Source organism: Brachycentrus maculatus, unplaced genomic scaffold (assembly GCF_059751285.1).
Source record: "Brachycentrus maculatus isolate JH-2025_06_01 unplaced genomic scaffold, ASM5975128v1 h1tg000089l, whole genome shotgun sequence".
In the NCBI taxonomy this organism is placed as follows: Eukaryota; Metazoa; Arthropoda; class Insecta; order Trichoptera; family Brachycentridae; genus Brachycentrus; species Brachycentrus maculatus.
This window is the reverse complement of record NW_028280843.1, coordinates 3,324,967-3,342,326: the sequence shown is the minus strand read 5'-3', so window position 1 is coordinate 3,342,326 and position 17,360 is coordinate 3,324,967. Positions and strand designations below refer to the sequence as shown.

General features: G+C 30.6%; 1 protein-coding gene across 5 annotated transcripts in view; it reads left to right on the top strand.

Moving 5' to 3' along the window:
- Obsc (Obscurin) overlaps positions 1–17,360 on the top strand; it is a 120,588-nt gene that overhangs the window by 528 nt on the left and 102,700 nt on the right. Inside the window, exon 1 of one of the 5 annotated variants that reach the window (XM_088257994.1) lies at positions 15,393–15,529. The exons of the other annotated variants lie outside the window; for them this stretch is intronic. The gene's annotated coding sequence lies outside the window, so the exon portion shown is untranslated. Of the gene's footprint in view, positions 1–15,392; positions 15,530–17,360 lie in introns of those variants that run through there. 5 annotated transcript variants of the gene reach the window in all.

Sequence of the window (17,360 nt, the reverse complement as noted above, 5' to 3'; positions counted from 1 at the left end):
ATGCTTTGTCAGTTCAGTTCATTTCATTTCGAAAATTCAATCTAGATAGCGTCTTATACGCCTGAAAACTAGGCGTAATTTATTTTATATATTTTTTTATTTGTTTATAATTGTAGATAACGGTCAGTTGATAACATACCAAATATCTCAAAATTGACAAAAATGTAGTTAGAGCACTTAACGTAGGGCACGTCGATATATCCCATGGAGTAATAATTTTTTCATGTTTTCCATGTTTTCGAGTTAGTCACAAAATATAACTTTGTTTTCTGAGCTGCATGTGCGCCAAATTCATATCGTACGGCATTGAAATCATCAGGTTATCGTAATTACGTGACCAGTCATATCCGTACACAAAGGAGTGGAATATGTTTGATGGGTTGCAGATGACGTAAGGAACTCTCAAGGAAAATATAGCAATATTATGTAGAAAAGGAGAAAACCAGCCCTGGCTAGGCCATTCGGGCTTGCATACCCGTACTAGTTATTAGTTAATGTTATTTTACGAGTTCCTTAAGGTTAAAATTACATTATTACCCTGAGTTAAAGTACTAGATTAAAATTAAAATAATAATAATAATAAATTTAATTCTCTATATATTTCAAGTATTTTCACTAGAAAAATACTAGAACTTATGTCATTTTATTTTTTCTTTATATTTTTAATTAACATTGATTAATATTTTTATCCATTTGTTTCCATTTTTTCCATTTTTATATTGTTTATAATGTTCGTGAGCGTATTAAATAAAGCTTTTAGAAAAAATAGACATCTTCGAACATTTTCCTAAATTTACAATCAATTTTAAGAACATTTCTCATTCAGAAACAATGCCTATAATAATTTAAATGATACTTCACGCAAAATGCCTCAAAAATGTTTTTCGGAATTTCCACAAACGTGTTTATTACAATTCAACATTCTCACGTTGAGCTTAATACAAAACTCTAACAAATACCTCTGAGCTACGATGTTATGACGTCTCATGTAAACCGCGTGCAGTGTAAATACCAAATCTTATAAATATTCGTAAAAAAATCATGTTTTTTTCTCAGTCTTCGCTTTCTTGATCTTTTTTAAATAGCGCTCAATTGTTTTTTTTTTTTTTCACATCTCATCAAAAATGAAGAAGAATATGGAAGTCTGGGCATTTACGGGGCTGACGACCGTCATGTAATTGGAGATAATCCAGATTTTGTGAACAAGTATTTGGACACATTCAAAATGTTGTAAATAAACTATCTGGTCAAATTATAAGGTTAATAATAAAAATGAAAATGGTATTTTCTGGCGTTTCTCATGTGTGTGAATATAATCCAGGATTCGGATCTCACATACTAATATAAGAGTTTCTGCTTAGTAAAAAAGCTTCTTTACATCTCACCAATAGATGTCTCTAGTGAAGTTCTAGTGATTCAAGAACAAAGTTTCTAAATTGGTTCATAAATATAGAACTTCCAAGAATTTGAGTAGTGTGGTTGTCAATAATGGGTAGAATTGGTGAATGTTACACGTGTGTAAAGTGATCACTTAAACCAGCCTATGACGGTCGTCAGCCCCGTAAATGCCCAGACTTCCATAATCTTCTTCATCTTTGATGAGATGTCAAAAAATAATACGAAAATAACTCCTGTAATTGGAGATAATCCAGATTTTGTGAACAAGTATTTGGACACATTCAAAATATTGTAAAGCGCTCAATTGTTTTATGTCTGAATTTTATTGCGCTGGTACATAGTTGAATTAGTGTTCTGTAGTATGTCTACATGTATTCTGGCATTCCTTTGGCTGCAATATACTATGCAACATGCCAAATTTTATACATTATTAATAGATATTTTAAATATTGATGTCTACATTTGCAATCTATTTATACGTTGTATTAATAAATTAGCAACAGTTAACACATAATTCAATATAAGACATCGTATTTGAGTCATAAAATGTTTGTTGATTACATTTGTATATATTAAAGTATAATTATTTTTTGATATTATTTTTTGACATCTCATCAAAGATGAAGAAGAATATGGAAGTCTGGGCATTTACGGGGCTGACGGCCGTCATCGGCTGGTTTAAGTGATCTCTTTACACACTTGTAACATTCACCAATTCTACCCATTATTGACAACCACACTACTCAAATTCTTGGAAGTTCTATATATATATATATGAACCAATTTAAAAACCTTGTTCTTGAATCACTAGAACTTCACTAGAGACATCTATTGGTGAGATGTAAAGAAACTTTTTACTAAGCAGAAACTCTTATATTAGTATGTGAGGTCCGAATCCTGGATTATAATCACACACATGAGAAACGCCAGAAAATGCCATTTTCATTTTTATTATTTAAGCTTATAATTTGACCAGATAATTTATTTACAACATTTTGAGTGTGTCCAAATACTTGTTCACAAAAAAAAAATATGAAAATAACTCCTGTAATTGGAGATAATCCAGATTAAAGTATAATTTAATTTTACTAAATATATATACCAAGATCACCTGTAAATGTATTAATACATTCGCCCAAGGTAAATGGTTCATCTTGTTAATTATAAGAAAAGTAAAAATAAAAATAAAAAAGGTCATAAATGAAAACTACCCCTTTACTGAATTTATTAAAATATAATCATACACTTTTAATATAAGCAATATTTCATCGACTATTTCCACAATTTGCAGCCTTTTAACACGAATTTTATATAAATGTTTATATAAATTTGTAATGTGAATTTTGAAATTTCACAGATCGCTCACTCCTTTCAAGAACGTCATAAATCAAAAAACTTGATTTTTCAGGAGTACGTTTTTAAAGTTTACAAATTTAATATAATGTATTAAAAATAAATATCAAGCCACTCATTAAACTTTTTACTGTGCAACGGATCTTTTTAGGTATAACCTGAAGGGTTTTCTCCATTTGAAAATTATTTAGTTTATTTAAAAAAAATAATGAAACAATACCTTTTCTTCAAAATGCAAAAACAACACTTTCTGCCCTGTAGCGGGTAAATATTAAGTTAAAAATATGCCGCTTTTGCTGGGATATGGTACATTTTCTGGGCATTCCGAAAATATGTACAACTGAAAATTGACGAATTTTGATTTATGACGTTCTTGAAAGGAGTGAGCGACATATCATTTCTTAATGCTTGTGGAGTATTGGAAAGATTAAATATCTGTAAAATAAAAATGCAATCGAAAATGTTAATCTTAGTTTATTCAAAATCTCAAATCTCCTAATGTTGCCTAAGCGATAACGATTTTGACACAACATCGCTATTCAATACGTGCGTCACGTGACACAAAAACACGTTTTTAAACACATTTTTAGCACAATGGCAGCGTCATCTATTGAATGTAAAACAAACAAATGGAATACTAAACATTACCAATGGCAGACAACGTGTTTCTTGACAACTTCTGTCATTCAGCATTTCCAATATTTTCAAATGCATTGTTGTTTCACAGATTTTTAACAATTTCATTGCTTTACAAACATTCCGGGAGTAAACGTATTAGAAATGAGTGCTTTCTATTATCTTTCTTTTTTATTTAACCATACTGAGCCACAACAACGACCGGGTACAGCTAAAATAATAAATATGCGCATAAAAACTTAAACTAGAAATAAATATAAACCGAATGTAATAAATATTTAATTGCCGATACAACCATAAATATTTACATTTTCCGAATTCCCGGATATTTGTGTGCATGGAAACATAAGTGGTTGTATATTTTACGTGCCTATGTGCATCTGTAAAATAAAAAGAAGGATTGACTTAAATTAGTTACTCAGTTATTAATTTCTCTTTCTAAATAATTAGTCGAGAACTGAAAAGCGTTTTCCGATTAAATAAGACAGCGACAACGCTACATAATAGCGTTGTCGCTGGATGTGCAAACATATTCTAAAGGCGACTGGAGCCAAGATTCTCTGCTCGTTATTTCTTTTTATTTTATATAAAAATATTGTGTATGGCTTGAGTGTGAATGGAATTCGTTATTTATTTTTTGCCGCTCTACTAGAACTTTTACGCTTTGAAACATATGAATTATTCATATGTTTTCCATTCGGAATGCTCAAATATGTTTTGTATGTATTACATTATCATCGTAAATCTCGCGAAAATTCAAAGAACATAGAGACAACAACTCAGAAATTATTGTAATAAAACTAACAGTGCTTCTGCTGATAAATTGATCATATATCCAATTTTTTAACTCTTTACTTTTTTTAGAATCTGACGGTTGATAAACATGGTAATATACAATTGAGAAAAATCCTACCTATCGCCTAGGAATAATTATTTTCTGTCAAAAATTTAGTATAAAAAATTGTGTACACAACATTTTGAGTGTGTCCAAATACTAGTTCACAAATCTGGATTATCTCCAATTAGGAGTTATTTTATGGTTGTAAATTATAAAATAAATCAAGTAAGTGAATATAATCCAGGATTCGGACCTCACATACAAATGAAGGAGTTTCTAAAGCTTCCCTTATCTCACCATATATGTCTCTAGTGATGTGATCACTGTGTTTCGAGTTTGATCAATATATCTAGAAGTTTAAAGAATGTGAATAGTGTGGTTGTCAATCATAGGTAGAATTGGTTAATGCTACACGTGTGTAAAGTAATCACTTAAACCAGCCCATGACGGTCGTAAGCCCTGTAAATGCCCAGACTTCCATATTCTTTTTTATCTATGATGTCAAAAATAATGTAAAAGAAATAGTACATGGAATTTTCCAATTCGGCTGAAAAATAGTAAACTAAAGAATCAATACAAAGTTCAGAACATTTGTAATTTTAATAAATAATAAAACAGGAGTTAAAAAGGGACATTATAAGAAAACGAATATTTATAAAATATGTTGAAAAACAATATTTTTCTAACACCATTTTGACGAGGGCAACACAGAGAAATCGCACGTCGTTTATTTGTCAGATTTTTGTTCCAAATTCAAATTTTATAAATGCATAGATTTTTTTTTAGGCCGTTTGATAGATTTGAATACGCGTAAGTACCTACCTATACATTTTAACCTGGGTACATAAAATTTATTCATCCGTTCATCAAACAGAACTCTCTTTCAACTTGAATTGGGAACAAAATTGAATTTAAAGCATACGAAGTGAGATTCTACTGTTTCTATTTAAACTGTCAAAATGATGAATTACCAAATGTACGGTAAATATAGTTTTCAAGGGCCAATAAATTATTATATGTGCAAAATACTTTGAGGAAAAGGTAAATTATTCTTAGATAAGAGAGTAATGTGTGTTTGATATATATTTTCTTTTCCTTTTAACCAGACTGAGCCACAGCAACGCATGATATGGTACAGCTAGTAAGTGATAAAAAATAATATTTCAAGAGGAAAAAAGGAATCTCATTTTCACGTTTTTTTTGTGAATAAGAATTAAAATTTATTTTTAATGGTGAAATAAGGATATCAAGCAAGGCTGAAATAAGCATTATCGATCAAATTAAGAAAAGTGTGTTGAGATGGCTTGGGCCTGTGAATCGCATGCGTGAAGAAAGGATAGTTTAAAAAAATTATGAGGCGAATGTCTTTGGTAAAACAAGCAGAGGAAGACTGCAGAAAACTTGGCAAGACACTTTCAGATACTTGAAAGTGGTCAGGTCAGGAGTCAGAATAATCGGCGTGTATGTATGAGAAGATGTGAAGATTGTGTGCAGACAGATTGGTGTGGCGTTCTATTCTATCTGCGCACCCCTGCGGGGAAGCGACATGATGGTGAATTAGTTTGTTTAAATGTCATAATTTACACCATAACCTAATATGTATAGTCACAAAATATGATTTTTTTCAATTAAATTTATAAATGTAATTCTAATGCTGGGAATTTAAACGGAGATTTTTTACTAAGCGATAGTTTTTTTAGAAATTAACGTACTCGTTTTGTTTATGAAGATCGCTTTAGAAAAGCAATTATTTTAAATTCCTACCTTACATATTCTCAATATTATTAATATTTACAGCATTTACTTTGTGGTTAGTCATCTTTACTTATTTATTTATTTACAAAAATGTTAATAATATTAGTATATAACCACTCACGGAGATTTTTATTTGTACCAGTTTCGAGACGTACCCGTCTCTTCGTCAGGACAATCACTACCACAGCATGCAAGTAAAGGGTAGTATTGTTTGCATACTATGGTAGTGATTGTCCTGACGAAGAGACGGGTACGTCTCGAAGCCGGTAGACATTAAAATCTCGGTGAGTGGTTATATACCAATATTATTAACATTTTCGTAAAAAAAAGTTCCTACTTTACGTTTAGATAAAGTGTAAATTTTATACTTGCTTTTGCTTGAAGTTTTCGTAAAAACGGTAGAATAGTAGAATACTCTCATGTTGCATATTAAAGTAGATATTTATAAGATTCTCAAACAGTTGGGTCGTTGACCACGTTTCATCAGAAAGCCAATCAATCAATATGCTTGCACTGTTTAACTATGATGCAGTCATGGAAATGTGTTCATCATTCGGCCGTTGATATTTCCGGCATGATATATTTTGCCTGTCTCGACTTGCAATCTCTAGTGACTAGCGATGTGTATTTAAACGTTAGTGTAGCTATGTCTGTTCACAGTTATTTTACTTCTATTTTTTTTTAATTATTTATACTGCTAAATAAATATATTTTTTAAATGTTCACAGTTATTTTACCTCTAGTTTTTTTCTCTTAATTATTTATACAGTGAAACCTCTATCTATCGTTCCTCGAATACTCGTTTTCCCGGATGTGTCGTTTATTTCTTCTACCCCGGATTCATTTCATACAAAAATAGATCGTATTGATCGTTTCTCTATCATCATTTTATCGCAATCATCGTTTGATATACGCTGCATATTTGATATTTTTGTTTGTGTTTTTTTTTACATTCTTTCAAATTTTATTACATTCGACGCGCACGATAGAAACTATCAAATGTTTATGTGACACAAGGTTGATGGATACAACAAAAGAGGTCAATATTGATGAAGAGGAGCCTCTGCCTGTACCTTCATTTTCAGAAGCATACACACTATTTGAAAGATTAAAAAATTTCTACTACGCACATTCAATAACTTATGCAACAAGAAAAAATTATATACAAAGCTGAAAATATACCGTTGACTTATGGAAATAAAATAAAGCAATTTGCATTATACCCATTTCCGTTTTTTTTTCTAATCTACTTTTTTGTGCGAATTTGCAAAAAAAGTACACTCGAGTTACTGATATGTCATACAAAAAAAAGTCTACAGTGCAAAGGGTTAACCTACCAATGGTAATGCAGATTGGGGCGACGGTATCATTACTCGATCGTATCTCCTTGTGTATTGACCTCTTAATCCCGCATTCATAGTTTATTTCGATAGGTCCCTTTAAAAACGATAGATAGAAGTTTCACTGTAATGCCAAATATATATTTTTTTAGTTTTAAGGAATACCTTGGATTCTATTCATATATTGAATTGTCGAGTCTCCCTGACATTTAATATCACTTGTGAGAATGTGTCTATATTTCTACAGCGTGTCCCATATTACTTTTAAGGGGTGTTAGGTCACCTCATGACTCACCAAAAAATTAAAATATGACCTCCGTAAAAGTGCCTTTTTTCCAGATATTTCCACCTTTATGAATTTTACGAAAATCTACCCCTTAGATCAGTTTTTTGAATGCCACTTTTTCAAATTTTCATATTTTAGGATTCTAATTTATGATTACAGGTATGCCAAATACTTGAAAGTGGTCAGGTTAGGAGTCGTAACAATCGGCGGGTATGTATGAGGAGATGCATGAACGTGGAAGAGGCGAAGAATGTTTGCAAGGACAGAGTGGTGTGGCGCTCTATTCTCTCTGCCTACCCCTGCGGGGAAGCGGCGTGATGGTTAGTTAGTTAGTTAGTTAGTTAATTTATGATTTCCAATAACACACAAAAATAATTTTATTTAACATAAACATTTTTCACTTTAGGGAAACAAAGCAATCCTTTACATCTGAATTCCTAATAAATGAAATAATGATTAAATCACCTCATTTTGCATTAAAAAGGCAATATCTTATTTTCAAAAGTAAAAAAAAAGTAAATTTTAAAGTGTTTTTAAAATGACATAAATTGAACAATCTTTTTAAATAACTTCCCAGGTTAGCGACTAATATTTTTTTTCAGGGTGAAGAATCAAAGTCACCTAGAGGTTTATTTTAAAATCATTGACCGGCCATTAATATTTTTTTCCGCCAACGCAAGCCAGTATTGGTAATATTTTGGACTGTGATCAATAAAATACTTAATCAGTTATATGAAACAAAAATTAGAATCCTAAAATTTGAAAAATTGAAAAAGTGGCACTCAAAAAACTGATCTAAGGGGTAGATGTCCGGAAAATTCATAAAAGTGGAAATATCTAGAAAACTAAGTCACTTTTATTGCGGTCATATTTTCATTTTAAAGTGAGTAAAGCTAAGCTGGCCTAACACCCCTTAAAAGGAATACGTAGGATTATGGGACATCCTGTATATATATATATATATATATATATATATATATATATATATATATATATATATATATATATATATATATATATACATATATATATATATATATATATATATATATATATATATATATATATATATATATATATATATATATATATATATATATATATTTAAAGGGTCAAATTTGTAATTGTCAAATTGACAGTTGATGTATGGCATTGAAGTGACAGAGTTGTGGTTTCAACAAGATGACGCAACATGCCGCACGGCGGGTGATACCATCAATTTATTGCGGGAAATTTGAATATGTAAACCTCGGAAAAAAACACCCTACATTTATCAATAATATATTTTCATACTGTGACGTCACCTTTCAAGAGCAGTACAGTTTATCTTCTCTTGCTATTTCTTTCCAAATGAATAATCTACTTCCTGTGACGCGCTGTGAGATCTTACTAGCAGCATTTTAGTATCTATTGTGCGTCTGTAGTTTCGCGGAAACATATCAAACATAACACAACTGCCTGAAACTAATTATATCCTTCTGGAATCGTAATAAAGTGAAATATAATGCGGAGTATTTCGACTCTTCCGGATGATTCATCTTCAAAATGAATTGTGTATTTTTTTATTATCATTATCATTATACCGTTCAAAAATGTACTACCGTTTAATCTCTTTTCTTCAAAATGTTATATATACTCATAACTTATTTTGTATATATTGATATTAATTAATTTATTATTATTATTGTAGAATATTGTAAAAATTTTAATCGCGAAAATTCAATTTCATTTCATAATTGTAATTTTCGGTTACCGCTCTAGAGGTCCCGGGTTCGATTCCCAGGAGGGGTCAAATAAGATAAGTGAGTTTTTCACTTTAATATTTATTCAATATTAGAGTACTGTACCTTGAGTACCTTGGTCTGGTACCTGAAGCGGAGGGCTGATCACATTCCTTCATGTGTTAACGATCAAGATAACACTGCGTTTATATAAAAACGATAGATGTTTCACGTCAAGTTGTTTCATGTCAACCTATAACAGTGAATAAATATGCCGAAAATATAATTATATATTGCAATGCCTTAAATTCATTTACAACATTTTGAGTGTGTCCAAATACATGATCACAAAATCTGGATTATCTCCAATTATTTAAACCAGCCTATGATGGTCGTCAGCCCCGTAAATACCCAGACTTCCATATTCTTCTTCATCTTTGATGAGATGACAAAAAAATAGCCTTAAATTAACGTCAAATTTCATTTACGAAATGAATTTCACTGAATAATTTCATTTTAGATTAAATATATTTCCGGTGAACGTAATAAATTAATACCTCTTACTGAAAACAATATTACCACTGTGAATACGTAGGTTTGAATTACGTGAGATACATTGTTCTGTATGAATCAACTTCTCACTATGAATAACCCCTGCCCTTGACGTTCCTTACATTAGATCCTATCTCCCATTAATTATTATTACACCCGAATTCCTATTAATCGAAAGCGAAGTGATGTGGAATTTCTGGATATCATGTATTTTCTTATGAAAATGTTCCTTTCTAATATATACAGTAGATAGATATTTTTTTACTACAGTTTGGTGAAAATATTTATCGTACATACTAATAAATAAATAAAAGCTTTATAATTAAATGTAATTTTGTTTTAAAATCACTATTAATTAGTATTTATCAGTCTTGATAAAGAAGCGGTTAGATTCGAAACCAGTAGACATTATAATTAAGTTATAATAAAATATTTGTAGTGATTTTAAAACAACGTTACATTTTAACTATAAAATGTAAAATCACAAAGTTAGTGCTTCAAATATAAATTAAATAAAAGCTTTTAAATATTGGAAAACCGTATTTTAAATAAAAATTAATGAAATGTGTTCTTATATTATACGTATTTGGATGAGTAGGGTCAGTTTATTTTGGTGCTTGTTATTCGTTCTTCTCTGCGAAAGTCCAGTTACATGGAAAGTTATTTTAAACCTAATAAATCATCAACAGCTGCTTATATAACCTACAAAAGTAGATGCTATTAAATACGTAATAATATTATTAAAAACATTCCAGGGATACGCACCCCCGGTATTGTTAAATTCTACTTATGAATAACCTGTTTTTTTTTTAGATCAAACACATTTGGTATAAAAATCATTGCACATGGCGGATAGCGTGCTTCTTGACAACAGCATTCAAGAAGCACGCTATCCGCCATTACCAATGTATTGTATTACCTGAGTTGCTAATACGTTCAACAGATGGCACTGCCATTGCGGTAAAAAAAAAACAATTATTCTAAATAACATGTCTTTGCCTTTGAGTAACTTTAGGCGATTTAAAATCTTGAACAAATGAACAATGACATTTTTATTTATGTAGGTATTTTTACTGTTGCCAAACTAATCTCTTCTCCGTCTTATTCCTCATTGCTGAGGGTTGTGACCCTTGCAGAACCAATGACTCTTCTCCAGTTATCCCTTGACTGCGCTGCACGTAGCGCTCCAACCACTGAGGTGCCTTCTGCTGCCTTAATTTGATCGGTCCGTCGTGTGTCCAACTAGTCGTTCCAGGCTATCCTCGTTGCCACGCGCAACGTGTCCAAAGACTAACAAATTTGTCCAAACTAATAATTTTGCCTAAATATTCTAGCCTTTATAAAAATAATGCATTTGAGAAAGAAAATTTACTGTGCTTTTAAAACGTGGGCTTGTCGTAAAAAGAGTAAGTGCTAATGCAACATTGCTTTCTGCCAAGTCGGCGGTGACTAAGTGAACTTCGCTCTATTAATATTCCCGATGAAGTAACTGGGAGCATTTTTCCATGTCACACTTTCGGCGCGGTGACAGATAAACACCATTTCGCGACATTTCTCTCGTAAATTATGCCATGTTTACGCAGATTTTCAGTTTCCGAGGAAATATCCATTTTCTTTTATGTAATTTTAGAAAGTTAAAGACAAATTTTGGTGACAAATTGACCAAATTACACCCTCTATATAAACGTGTAGTGTAGTGATTAACATATTTATCTACCGTACTGGAGGTCCCGGGTTCGATTCCCAGGGGAGGGCAAAATAAATATATAAGTGTTTTTTCAATCTAATATTTATTCAATATTATCCTGGACTGGTAATATTGAATAAATATGAGATGTTATTATATGATGTTATTATAATATGTTCATATAATAAATGTTCATGTGAACATTGCATCAATTTGATGCAGTGCCCTATGCACCATTGTCACCAATGATTAGGGTCAGTAGTAGTTTTTAAAAAACAAAATCTGTAAATAAAATCTTAAAGATTTTATTTATTAAAATATATTTTTAAAAGAAAAGTCTTCTTTCTCTCCAAATATGCCCTGGCGCTATGGGGTAGTTGGGTAGACGCACGACTTCGAATTAGGCGTTACGTGTTCGATTTCCGACAGTTGTGAAATTAATTCAAGATAATATTTATTTTCAATTGATTTGGGTGTTAGTGTTGTGTTTATTATATCCACCCTCCCTATTCTTACTATACTACCTTCAGACAAGCCTCTTAAATAAGGCGTTTGTTGATTATTCGTTATAATAAGTTATAAGCGTAGGAAGACCGAAGAAGACTTGGCATGAAAAAATATTTCAAATACTTGAAAGTGGTCAGGTCAGAAGTTGGAATAATCGACGCGTATGTGTAAGAAGATGTATGAATATGGAAGAGGCGAAGATTGTGTGCAAAGGCAGATTGGTGTGACGTTCTGTTCTGTCTGCCTTCCCCTGCGGAAAAGCGGCCTGACGGTTAGCTATTTTTTATATGTCATAGTTTACACCACAAACTATGTACATAATATAATCATAAATGTGAATTTGATCGAATTAAATTTATTTATTGTATATATATTATTCTAAAGCTGGGAAATAACCGCGGAGATTTTTTTAATGAGAGATGAAAAATATAATGAATGATCGAGTAATTAAGTCAGACATGAATAAAGTGTTTCGTACTTGACCTATAAATTCAGCATTTTTCTTCTAAATTGAGAAACGATTTTGGAACATGCATAACTTATGAGTTGTTATAGGTCATCACTATGAAAATATAGGCAATCTGAAAACCCCTGAAATACAATATCATAGACATTTTAAGAAAATTAATATCACGTGAAATAAATTTTTTAAATGATTTAATTTAACGGGGTTTATTTTCTTATTGGTTTATATTTTCTCATTGGTAAATTTTACTTATATTTGAATTTGAATTTATTATACTTTATATTAAGGTTTATATAAAAGCATTAAAATAAATCATTCATTTTACTTCTTAAATTATTTTGCGTAGATGTATTTTTTTATAAATTATCATATTTAAATAATAACACACGAATAAAAAAAACTCATAGAATTGATGAATTAATATTAGCATATAAATTTTCCTCCTCCGTAGTGGAATGGTCAGCACGCCTGGCTACCATACTGGAGGTCCCGGGTTCGATTCCCAAGGGGGGGTCAGATTAAAATTAGTGATTTTTTTCACTGTAATATTTATTCAATATTACCCTGGATTGGGGGGCTTAAAGTTTTTCTTCATGTGTTAAAAATCAAGATAACACTGCGTTTATTTGATGCAGTGCCCTATGCACCATCGGGTGCGGATGAGTTACGTTACGGTTTGAAGATATAAATTTAAAGGTTAAAAAATTTATAAATATATATTAAGTATTCAACAGCACTATTTTTTAAAGGTCAACTCTGCTCATCCCTTTGTATAATGATCGTCCAAACATTTGGCAATTTTGACATTTCGGTAACCCGGCTAGGCGCCATGGGTCGCGTCTTTTCATGAATATCGTAACACAGCGATATGGCATTTCCGAATGATAAAGTGAAGAAATAGCAAGGAGCGCACGAGGTTGCATCAAAAAGTTATTTATTTTTATTGTTTATTTTCCATACTAGGTGCTTCTAATTCAATCCTCTTTTTTTATACACAGCTTCATAATATGTGTTTGTGAGTAAATCAATTTAAATCCGTCTTATTTGCGTAAATTATTTTTGAGATACATGAAGATCCATTTTACTGCTTTCCGTGTATTTTTTAATTAGAAAATGTTTTAATGATTATTTATTCCAGATAACATTTTAATGTTATTATCTTTGTATCTTTGTATCTATGTATCTTTGTTTTTCTTTTTTCTTATCCTTGTCTTAACCTGTTCAAGCATTATCTCCCCACTAATTTCTAACAGACATCAAAAGTTACAAGCCTAGATCGTTCACACTAGTCTGTTTTTTTTGGTTGGTTGGAAGATATTGCTTTATAGCAATAAGCCCGCCAATGTACACACATATTGTTCAAAAAGTTCAAATAAATAAATAAATAAATTGTGTGTAGTAATGGAGAAACAACATTTTCGTAATGATTTTGATGTGGATTAAAAAATACACGTCAGGGCATTCTAGAATTTCTTATGTTTGTCGTAAATGATTATTTAAACACTTGTGTAATGTTTACTATTCTGCCTTAATTTTTTTTAAAGGAATAACCCGCAACGCGTCAATTTTAGATGCTTGTCTGCAAGTAGGATAGTAAGGATAGGGAAGGTAAATGTAAATAAATACATCACAAACACCCAGACCAATTGAAAATAAATATTTCTTGAATTCATTTTGTAATTGGCGGGAATCGAACCCGTGACGCCAGTTTCGCAGTCGAACATCCATATGGCATTAATTTTAAACGTTTTATAAATTACACTGTTGTAAAATTCTTTTCGTATGTTGGTTGAAATTTTATTCGATATGGAGTTTTGAAAGATACCGTTGCTATTAATATAATAATAATAAAACCCTTATCCGCACCCTAATGGTGCATAGGGCACTGTTTCATATAAACGCAGTGTTATCTTGATCGTTTACACATGAAGGAAAGGTGATCAGCCCTCCGCTTCAGGTACCAGTCCAGGGTAATATTGAATAATTATTACAGTGAAAAAATCACTTATATTTATTTGACCCCCCCTGGGAATCGAACCCGGGACCTCCAGAACGGTAGCCGAGAGTGCTGACCGTTACACTACGGAGGCGACGGCTATTAATAACCCGATAAAAATACAATTTTTAAAAACTTAATAAATTATTCGTGTGTTTTGTTGACTAACACTATATAGATGCTTTGACTATCATATTTTTGAAAATATGCAAAAAGAATTGAATTGAATAAGAAGACTGTAAACAAAAGTATTTTAAAAATGGAAAAAATTAAAATTAGAATTTTAAACACTGAAATAAGTGTTTAAAATTCAGTCAAACGATATCCATAGTATAAATACTTCATTTGAAATATCCATTGTTCCTCTTTATATATGAAGGAAGTATGAGCATCCCAGGTCTTATGACCTGGCATTTGGCTTATTTAAGCGATTACTTTATAGTCTTGTTTAACGTTCACCATTTTGCCCATTTTTAAACTTAAATATAACATTAATTCTCGAGATCTGTACACATTCATTTGTATATGTATATATTATAATTGGGTGCTTTGCCAATAAAATAAAAAATAAAAAAAAATAAAAAAAAAAATAAAAAAAAAATATATATATATATATATATATATATATATATATATATATATATATATATATATATATATATATATATATATAAACATCCGTTTAATGATTAATCCAGTGACTGATATAATAAATAATATATTATAAAAACGGTAACAATTAATTCAAAATATATTTTTAAACAAATAAATATTTTGGGAACTTTTTGATCAAGCCTGTATACTGTATATTATGTGGAAGCGGGCGTCCGTCAGACGAAAGCGTCGCGACGCCGATCAGTGAGACGACAGGTCGCGGACAACGACACACGCTCGTTCGATAGCCATTCATACGTCAAATTCTGTTGACCTTAATTTATTTTTGACATCTTCGTGTGTACTTCGATAAACTGTGCTTTTCTGAACAGCTTCAACGGTAAATCAATTGATTAAATAAATCGGATACAGAATTTTCATCCAAACTTTCATACAGAAGCAATATTTTTTTTTTATCACTCGAAGTAAGTTTTCGACTAGCGTGGGTTACAGTTTTCAGTTCGGAGTTTAAAATAATGTGATGTGTTTTTGATACAAGCAAATAAAATATAACTGGTGTTCATTATTCCCCTTCGCTTCGTTGAAACAAAGAATCCTTTCATGTTTTATGTGAAAGCTTTTTCTATTAGTTCTGCTTTAATTACTCATTGTGATCGTATATTTTGTCTGAAATAAAAATAATATTACATCGATTTCGTTTAAATGTGTAACATCTAGGAAATCATTTCATAAGACTTTGTTAATAGTTCTCAACTTTCGTATACTGTGTATAAAATATGTTTTATCTTATTAATTATCAAATTATTCTCATTTACATATATTTACATATATATATATATATATATATATATATATATATATATATATATATATATATATATATATATATATATATATATATATATATAAATGTATATATATATACATATATATATATATATATATATATATATATATATATATATATATATATATATATATATATATATATATATATATATATATATATATAGATATATACATATGTATTTAGTTACATATGTCATCTTAAACCTGTGTATATGTGTATATACATAATAACCTGACTACATAAGTATAAAATGCACCCAAATACACTTTTATACATGTGCAAAGTACCTATATATATTTATTACTAATTATTTTTACGAGTCGTCAATAAAACGATAATTTCGAAACACTCGCGAGTATTCGTGTTGGCCAAGCTCCAGATAAAGTTCTTATAAAATATTCCGGAAATATTCGAGTGTTTTCACTGGTCCAGTGATCTATGTGTTGCTCTCGGTCCAGTACTATAGGTACTTTATCGACTTCACCGATAGCTGCCTCGTATCAAGAGTGGGACACGATCGACAGTATTAGCTAATTTAAATATCACAGAATTGAACCGGTGCCATATACTAGGTCGGATTCTACACAACATTTTTTACGTTGAGATATAAGCAAGGAGCGGGTGTCTAATCCCTTTTTTCAGTTTACACTTGATATACACATTAATTTGACAAAAAACACAAATGTCTGACTGCAATTATCCTTACTTTAGGCGGTAATCGCATACACACAATTCAGTAAGCGATCGGCTGCACGAAACGCTAGACATGTCTTCGCGCACATTTTTTTAGTACATAAGTATATTGGAATTTTTTGTAGAATACGAGATATACGTATACTTATATTGAAAAAATATTTTTATCATTTTTAAAACTCTTTATATTTCAATAACTTTTTTTAAACACAAATAATAGCATTTATTTGTTTCGAAGAAAAATAAAATATTCAATAAAATCGGTGTTTTAAAAAAAAATCAATTACTTTAAATATTACCTGGGTTTAAAGAAAATTATCTATTACTGGGTTCATCGTATAACCCGTCTTAAGATAAAGAGTTGATCATACTCGAAGTTTTACTTCGAGGGACTCAAGTTAATTGAAGCTTGTATGATGATGCGAGTACCCCAATAAATTAAGTTTTTTTCAACCAATCAAAGATACCCTTTCTTCTTTTATTTTGACATGAGGCAGTGTTTTATTTTATTCCTATGTCAATGCCTTCTTTATGAAATATAGGTTTGGGCTTAAGTGTAGTTATCCTGTGTCCGACGTTTTTAATAAAACTTTATTCGATTATACATACATATTTCTGAATGATGTTTAACGATTGATTTATGATTACATTTTTTTCATTTCGAGCA